The following is a 9145-nucleotide window of genomic DNA, read 5'->3' as shown; positions in this document are numbered from 1 at the left end:
TACCTCTATATGAAAAAGACAAAAGTAAAAATAAAAGTCTGGAGTCACAATGGTTACGAAAATGTATGTATTTTGAACTGATGGAACAAACACCTTTGACCACATAGGCAACATTTGCAATAAAGCAATAAACATTGATTTCATACTTATACACCCTATTTATTTATATAATAATGTTTTATATCTCTTAGTTTTCAGATAAAATATTAGAGGACGTGCAGAAACATAATTCATCTAACATGACATCTATAGAGTAGTGTTACTTCAGTCATCATTCATATCACATAAATGACTAAATTATAATCTTTTTTATTTGCACACTTAATTTAAACCTACTGTATATACACTTAAAAGCACACTTAAAATAATCATTTAGCATTGCAGTAAGTAGTGGTGGACAGAGTGACAGGTGTGTACTGATCCTCAGTCTATTTTTATTTATTTAACTTGATTTTCTGGCTACATTGGGCAAATTCCAAACTGCATTTTTGTGCCCTTGAAGGGCCCTTCGGGAAGGGGACGCCATTTGTAGGTGTGTTCCAAATGAAAGAGAAAACTTCACGAAGGGCCTTTCTACAAGGCCGTTAGCGAAGGATACATGCCATGGTCGCTTCAAGGAAGTAATTTTATCATTTATGGTCATGTAATCCAGTAAATACTTGTGATTCATTTTAAAGCTAGATGGTGGAAGAGTACGAGTTAATTTACAAACAGCAATTCAAGTTGTTTTGTTTGTGATAGCCTATATTTCACACATTTTTGTCATGTTATGTTTAAATAAGTTCTACCAGAAAGACTCGGGAGAATTAATACTGTGACAATAAACATTTATTTAAGAGCTCAGCAAACAATCAAATTCTTTGGCGTAGGCCCCGTCCGTAGCTGCGAATTAAGGAAGGGGCCATCTGGTGGTGATGGGGTGGAAGGAGGAGAGGACATCCTGGCGTCTTCAGGGTAGAGGCTGGTAGAGGGGAGAGCCTGTCTGGAGGTGATGGGGAGGATGGAGGGGAGGATCTAGCATAGAAATGTTAGGGAGATGAAGGAAAAGTTCCGTCTTGGTGGTGGATGGGGAGGATGGAGGTGGTTGAAGCGACAGCATCTGCGAACTCAGACATGTGTAAGCACCACCCTTTTATACTGGCTATTAGGATATGATTGGATAGGAGAGAAGGTAATACATGACGTGAACAATTGAGTCTTCCTGGCAGAACTTGCGCTAGCTTCATTTTCATAGGTAAGAAATGTGTTAGGTAATGCAGGTCAAAAGATGAGATGGCAATATATATTTTTTAAATAAAATGTATATTTATTTGCAACAGTTTTGTTAACAGCAATAATAAGAAATTTCTGTTGTAAGTACAGCTAATCAGCTGATGGACACCATGCTGCATTGTCATGGGAACATCACAGGTGTTAATAATGAGGAAATTGCGTTGTCTTTCGTTGCTCCCTTCGCCAAGTACATTCTAAATGGCTACAAAATGGCACACCGGTCAGACAAGCCCTTCGAAGCGGGTGGGGCATCCTCACTTCCTTTAGGAATTTGCCCACTGTCTGTTAAAAAAAGACAAGGGTTTTAAAGTTTAAAGTGTGTTACTGAGCATTAGGACATACAGCAAACAGAAATCATATACATCCATTTTTTTTATACAGAATTATTTTAATTTTTTTTTGTGATTTTAAATAATACGTAGATCACAGTTAATCTATACCTACTTTGACATGTATATATTTTGACACCTGTGTTCCTCGCCTGTAAAAGAATGATAACAACATGAGCTTACGTGTGACATGTTTTTCAAATTATACATTTAATGGCAGTTTTCATATTTTGAAGCATCTTGTTATATACCTGCTGTATTAACCAGTCCACGGCTTGGTCAAATGCCTCTGAATTCTTCTGACACTTCAGTAATCCTGTTTCCTCATTGAACAGACAGTCCACTGTGAGAATGTCTGTCCTCTTGACACATCTGCTGCTGTCTGGTACTGTTTTCTCTGGGTCAAACGTGTGATGAAGCACCACAAGAACAACCAGCTTAGAGTCTGTTCAGGATATAGACAAATTTATATTAGACAAATCTGTTTAACATAGCTATAATTAATATATGTTTTTCACTCCAAAATAATCTGAAAAATACAAGCAAACAGTGTCAGTGAACTCTAACAACCTGTGTTGTCTTTGACATTTTTAACTGCTGCTTCAATGTCAGTTCCAGTTCGAGAAACAATAGGACAGAGAACCAGAACAATGTCACTTTCATCCACTGTAGAAACTTCTCTCACATTTGCAATTCCGTTTTGCAGAGTGTGAATAAAATTGTCATGTATTTTTTGCAATTCATTTGTGTTCCCAGTAAAAAGAGTGAACAATTTTACTGCCTCTAGAAAATTCAAAAGCAAAGAAAAAATGGTTATGAATTTGCAGTTATATTTCATGTATACAATTTTGATCATTTATGGGATATGTCTTAAAGGAAGAGTCATCTTTGATCTTTGATGATCACCCACAAAGGAATTAAGGAAAATAAAATTACAGTCACTTTAACAGAACTTACCAGTACTTTTAGTTCCCATTTTCTCTCCTAAACAGGGACACAAGACTCCTAATGAGAGAACAGAATGATTTTAAACTTACACCTCAACATCACCTAATAACTGACATTTCCACAAGATTCTTTTGTTACAACATTCAGAAAAAACATGAATAGGCCTATTTATAACCTTTGTAGTCTATCATTTTAAAAAGCAGCTTTTCTTTTTTTTTCATTAGGCTACTGATGTGATGTCTGCTACAGAAGATTTTCATTTGTGAGAACACCTTTAGGCTAGGGGTCGTGAAACTGACACGAGCACATTCATAAAGCCTATAGTTTCAGTCAGGGCCGGACCGCGGCATAGGCGGAATAGGCAAATGCTAGGGGCGCCACTCATCCATAGGGGCGCCAGAATGAGTGAACGAGTGGATTTTTATTTATTTTTTTATTTTTTTATATATAATACTATTTTAAAAACATTAATTCGAAATACTACCAAATAAAGCAAAAAAAGTCCGGCTCATCAATCTTCCCCCGCCCAGCGAGTGCTTGAAGTGCGTCAGAAACAGAGCGCGCGCGCGATCAGTTGTTGGTAATTTGTTGTGTAGCGTGCGCGACGCCGCATTCAATGTAGACAGCACTGCTTTTGTTAACACACAGCTCGTAGAAACGGGCCTGGCAGCTCGCGCTAGTTCTAGACACGGTGAAAGTTTCCTGATTGTGACGGATGGCCGAATTTACATGACACATTATAAATGAGCATAGTCTGCGATAGATAGGCTACAGTGCCAAAAAGAAGAGAAGAGGATAAAAGGGGATAAAGACAGAGGTAAAGTGATGTATTGAATAAACAATTTATTGCATAGGAGTAAGATACTATAATTTCATGGCAGTTATTTTTACCTAAAACTTAATGTTAGCAGTTGTTCTGAGTTCTCCAGAGGCCCCAGACTGTGCGATTTTGTAACAATCATGTCAGTTTTAAGACGCATTTTTTATTATCACTTTTTTTTATTAATGTTTTACTCTACAGTTGTGCAGTTTTGGGGGGATACAGTACAGGCCAAAAGTTTGGAAACATTAGTATTTTAATGTTTTTGAAAGAAGTTTCTTCTGCTCATCAAGCCTGCATTTATTTGATAAAAAATACAGAAAAAAAATAATAATATTGTGATATATTATTACAATTTAAAATAATTGGTTTTCAATTTTTTATACTTTAAATTATTATTTATTTCTGTGATGCAAAGCTGAATTTTCAGGATCATTACTCCTCTTCAGTGTCACATGATCCTTTAGAAATCATTCTAATATTCTGATTTATTATGAGTGTTGGAAACAGTTCTGCTGCCTAATATATTTGATGAATAAAATGTTAAAAAGAACTGCATTTATATAAAAAAACAATTCTAATTATATAAATCTTCTTTACGATCACTTTTTATCAATTTAACACATCCTTGCTGAATAAAAGTATTGATTTATTTCAAAAAAAGAAAGAAAAAAATTATTGACCCCAAATTACTGACCAGTAGTGTATATTGTTATTACAAAAGATTTCTATTTTTAAAACATTTTCTTCTTCTTTTTTCTTTTTTTTTAATCATCAAAGTATTGTAAAAAGTATCACAGGTTATGAAAAAATATTAAGCAGCAGAACTGTTTCCACTTTGATAATGAATCATCATATTAGAATGATTTCTAAAGGATAGACTGGAGTAATGATCCTGAAAATTCAGCTTTGCATCACAGAAATAAATGATAATTTAAAGTATAATAAATTGAAAACCAATTATTTTAAATTGTAATAACATATCACAATATTATTATATCTGTATTTCTGATATTTTGTATTTCAAATAAATGCAGGCTTGATGAGCAGAAGAAACTTCTTTCAAAAACTTTAATAATAGTAATGTTTACAAACTTTTGGCCTGTACTGTATATAGCATTTTTAAAATTGATTTGCCAAAATTAGTAATGATATTTATTTACAGGTTTATTCAAAACAGCAAAGTTCACATTAAATCTGTATTGTAAAACGTGCTATAAAAGATAATGGGGACTTGACTTGAATGTTAGATGTAATGCTCTTGGTATTTCTGTTTAGGCTGTAATGTGTGTGTGTGTGTGTGTATATATATATATATATATATATATATATATATATATATATATATATATATATATATATATATATATATATATATATATATATATATATATATATATATATATATTAGGCTAAATAATCATGAACACAATGACGGGGTAAAATGGGCTGCGATGCATGGGGCACCAGGTAAAATCTTGCCTAGGGCAGCAAATTGGTCAGGGCCGGCCCTTGTTTCAGTTTTTAATAGGCTATGCTTTGTTTTAAAAAATGTGTAATATTCTAATTAAAAAAAACACCTTTCACTGTTAGCCCACACAGCTTGAACAAGTAGCCTCGTATAATCAGACCTATAAGCTTTTGAGCTTTAATTTCACCTTTTCTTTCAATAGCTATGCAAAATGAGACTTGCACTAGTAAAGAGAAATGTCGAATCTGTATTTTCGATTACGTAATCACGTGGTCCATCATGCCGTAGCTGCGGCATAATCATTTTCGCTAAGCATTGTTCGATTGTATAAAAAGTAGTCCAGCGGGACACATTTCAGGATACTCATGTCTCTGACCACATATTATCTGATTTTGTTAACTAACATTTTGTATATGGTTTCGCATGTGTGTTCACATGAACTTTACATTTGAACTTTTTTTCACTTCTCGGTCTCTGTGTGTGAGTGTAATATTTACAGTTGTATGTAGCCTAGCTATTATGCAAGCGTTTCAGTTGTGTTTGTAAAAGCATTTCACTTGTATGTATGAGAGCATTTCAATTGTGTCTGTGTGAGTGTTTCAGTTGTGTGTGTGAACGTAATATTTTCAGTTGTATGTATGAGAGCATTTCAGTTGTGTGTATGTGAGCGTTTCAGTTGTGTGTGTGTGTGTGAGCGTAATATTTTCAGTTGTATGTATGAGAGCATTTCAGTTGTGTTTGTAAAAGCATTTCACTTGTATGTGTGTGAGCATTTCATTATAGTATGTGAATGAATTTGGTTTCATATGTGTATGTGAGAGGAAAAGTATATGGTAATTCTGATTAATGTCCCTAGGGGCACCTCATACACTGACTTTTGCCTACAGAACAACCACTGGTTCTGCTCCCTTTTACCTAAACTCATTACTTAAGACTTACGTGCCATCCAGACACTTGCGCTATGCAATGTTCAATGTTCAATCTCAAATGTAATGTCAATTCACTTACAATATCCTGTATCTTGTTCATGGGTTTGTTTGTAGAATGTCTGAAATGTCAATCTCAAGTGCAACCTCACTCACTCACTCATACATACAAAGTCAATTATTCAATTTGGCAATATTTGTTATATGGCTATTATTTGTGATGTTTTACTATATGACTGTTTGTGGGGGTTTACCCTATAACTACTTGTCCTGCTGGTTATATTGATATTGATTTGATCTTATAAAAAGAATAAACAGTGCTGGTTTTCCTGGCATTTTGGCAGAGACAGGTGTTATCTGAAACCTTATTCTCTGTTGGGTTCCATAGTGACTATTAGTTTGTGTAGTGCTACACTTTGTGTGCTCTCTGCTTTCCATCTTCATTTTAGAGTAAAGAAGTGTATGCGGGGTTTAAAGGGGAAGGTTTTTTTTTCCTCTCCAACCTTTACTTCCCCGTAGATTAGCTTTACCTGCCTATCCACCATTCAGTCTGTAAATTTTTTTTCTTTCTCTTTTAAAGATCGGATGGGGTGACACCATACCTTCGCCGTGGGTCCCCAATTTGCTAAATCCGCCACTGTCTATTGTTCTCATTTGTAAGTCGCTTTGGATAAAAGCGTCTGCTAAATGAATAAATGTAAATGTTTTTCCAGGTGTCAAAATCATGTCCGTTTCCTGGCTGCATGTCAGTAATAACCATGGATCACTGGATCTTTGGTAAGTTGTAAGAAACACTATATCGAGTCCAACCTTTAGTTTAAACTTATAATCTTTTGTTTTACTCGTGTTTTCGCTGTTTCCCTATTAAAAGTGACGTCAATGCATACCCTCTGCTGCCACTCTGTTGGCGTAACTTCAATCGAGATATTGTCTAACGCCGTTGCGAAGACCCTCTGTTCACAAAATGTCACAAAACAAAATGCACACAAACGTGTCCCTGCTATTTATATACAATTACTGATGAACACCTTTTATGAGAATTTTTTTTATGATTAGAATCCAAAACCTCTGACACGCTTAACATAAATTCTAGGCTACCACAGACCATTAAAGCACACGATTATTCCATGTGAATATTTATTCACTAAAGTGAAGAATCTCGAGACTAACAACATTGTAGGCCTAGATAGTAGATGTAAGGATGAAACATCACAAATATGACTTCTGCGTCAATTAATGACTTCTCTGTCAATACATTCAACTCAATGTAGGTTACTATTGAAATTGATTTCTGGACATTGTAATGCTAATTTATTTTAATGTTTTTCTGCAGTTGTTATTGTAGGCCTACATATCAATTAAATCATAAACCATATTAATTAAATAGGCTATGAGCTGAACAAGCCGTCACACTGCTCTGATCTTAACTGACAATTTGTGAATGGTGAGCATGATGAATTTTACTTACCTTTCTTATTCAAATCTCCTTCCTCGTCAGCTGAAGTGCAGCTCAGAGAACTCGTCACACTGGTCTGATCGCAGAAGGGGACAAATCTTTCACTTGCTCAAATCTTTTTCACTGACGTTCTCTGTAACTGCAGTTAAATACCTCCCACGGCCAATTCCACCTACGGGGTGGCCTGTGCCACTCCTGATTAAAACTTGGCTGGCCACCCCTCCGGACACCCCTGAGCAGATCACATATGGATTTTCTCCCCAGGAAAATAGTTTAAATTAGTTAAACTTAATATACACTTGGCATAGAAGAGGGGTGTTGATTATGAATAGCTCAGTATAGCTATATAAGTGTTGCCATCTGTTACATATGGAAAGAATGACACTAAAAACAGGTTGGTCCTGTATATTTGTTCATATAATCATATTTAAACTTGAATATTTGTTTTCGTCCTTAAACAAGGGGGCGAAGGCCGGCACCCAAAAACAGGCCCATGTGTTTGATAATATAAATATTTTTGGCAACTTCATTCTTTCTACAAATAACATCTTCTAGATACATAAAGATTCACTCATAATCAGATCATACTTGCGCTAATAATAAAGTGGAGTTCCTCAACAGGAACATGTTTGCATAGAAAGCAAAGGAATAAGATGCAGGGAACGTCACTAAATAATATATCGTTTTCATCAATGGTTACACTTTCCCCAATACCTCCTTGGTTTTTCAGTCAACCTGCTTGATTTTCAAATTCATGATAGTTCTCAAAAAGGACAGAATGACATTAAAATCAAGAGCTCTGCAATAGAATATATCAGAACAGTTCATTATGCATTTCTTCCAATATACACAGATGGATCAAGAAAGCCAGAGGTCGTACTGGATCATCATTCTATGTTCCAGAATCTCCGGAGATATGGAAATACATGTTGACAGGCAGGACATCCTATTATTGTACGAAATGCAATGATTGGTCCTGAGACTTCCACAGAGGATTAAATGTTTTAAAATTTAGACCACTTTTATCGATTGCTATCAGGATGTGAAGAGAGTTTCAACCAGTATAACAAAAAGTGTTTATAAAATGGCCTACCCTACACTGTAAAAACTAAAGGAGCCTGAAGTATCCTGTTGGATACTCAAGGAACTTCAAAATGTAATTTTGGTGCCTCAAAGCTCTTTTTCCTATAGAAGGGTTACTGGAGGAGCATTGACAATCTTTGAGGTTCTTGCTGGAACTTATGGGATCCTTTAAGCACTTTGTATTTACTTCAGAGGTTCTGGAGTCACCTTTTCATTACTATGAGACCTCGAAGTGCTTTGGGGGAAAATAGAGGAACTTAAATGCGATAAAAGGGTTATTGGAAGATCTTTTAACATTTAAGTGGTTCCTGGAAGATCTCTTATGTTAAAGCCAGCATCTGGAGGAACCCAATGGTTCAGTGAGGCCCGAATTAGATTATTATTCTATTATTATTATTATTATCCTATTATTATTATTATTATTATTATAGGCTACTTAAGTTTGATTCAGTATACATACCCAGGTGAAAAAGACGTACTATTAAATGTATTAAAAATGTACATGTGTTAGTACAATACAAATATACTTTAATGCATTTTTATTATTATTATTATAGGCAAGTTTGATTCAGTATACATACCCAGGTGAAAAAGATGTACTATTAAATGTATTAAAAATGTACTTGAGTGTGTTTTTAGTAGACCTACAATACAAATATACTTTAATGCATTTTTAATACATTTAACAGTAACCTAGTCTTTTTCACGTGGGTAGCTTACATTTATTTAGTATAGGCCTATTTTATTAAGTCATTTAAACCTTAAACAACAACACTAAATAATAATAATATTATATGAAGAAGAAGAAGCAGGAGGAGAAAAGTATTATTCTGTCACGAA

The sequence above is a fragment of the Scardinius erythrophthalmus genome (assembly GCF_964197995.2).
Source record: "Scardinius erythrophthalmus genome assembly, chromosome: 5".
NCBI classification, from domain to species: domain Eukaryota; kingdom Metazoa; phylum Chordata; class Actinopteri; order Cypriniformes; family Leuciscidae; genus Scardinius; species Scardinius erythrophthalmus.
The sequence above is the reverse complement of the archived record's forward strand: the minus strand, read 5'-3'. Positions refer to the sequence as shown.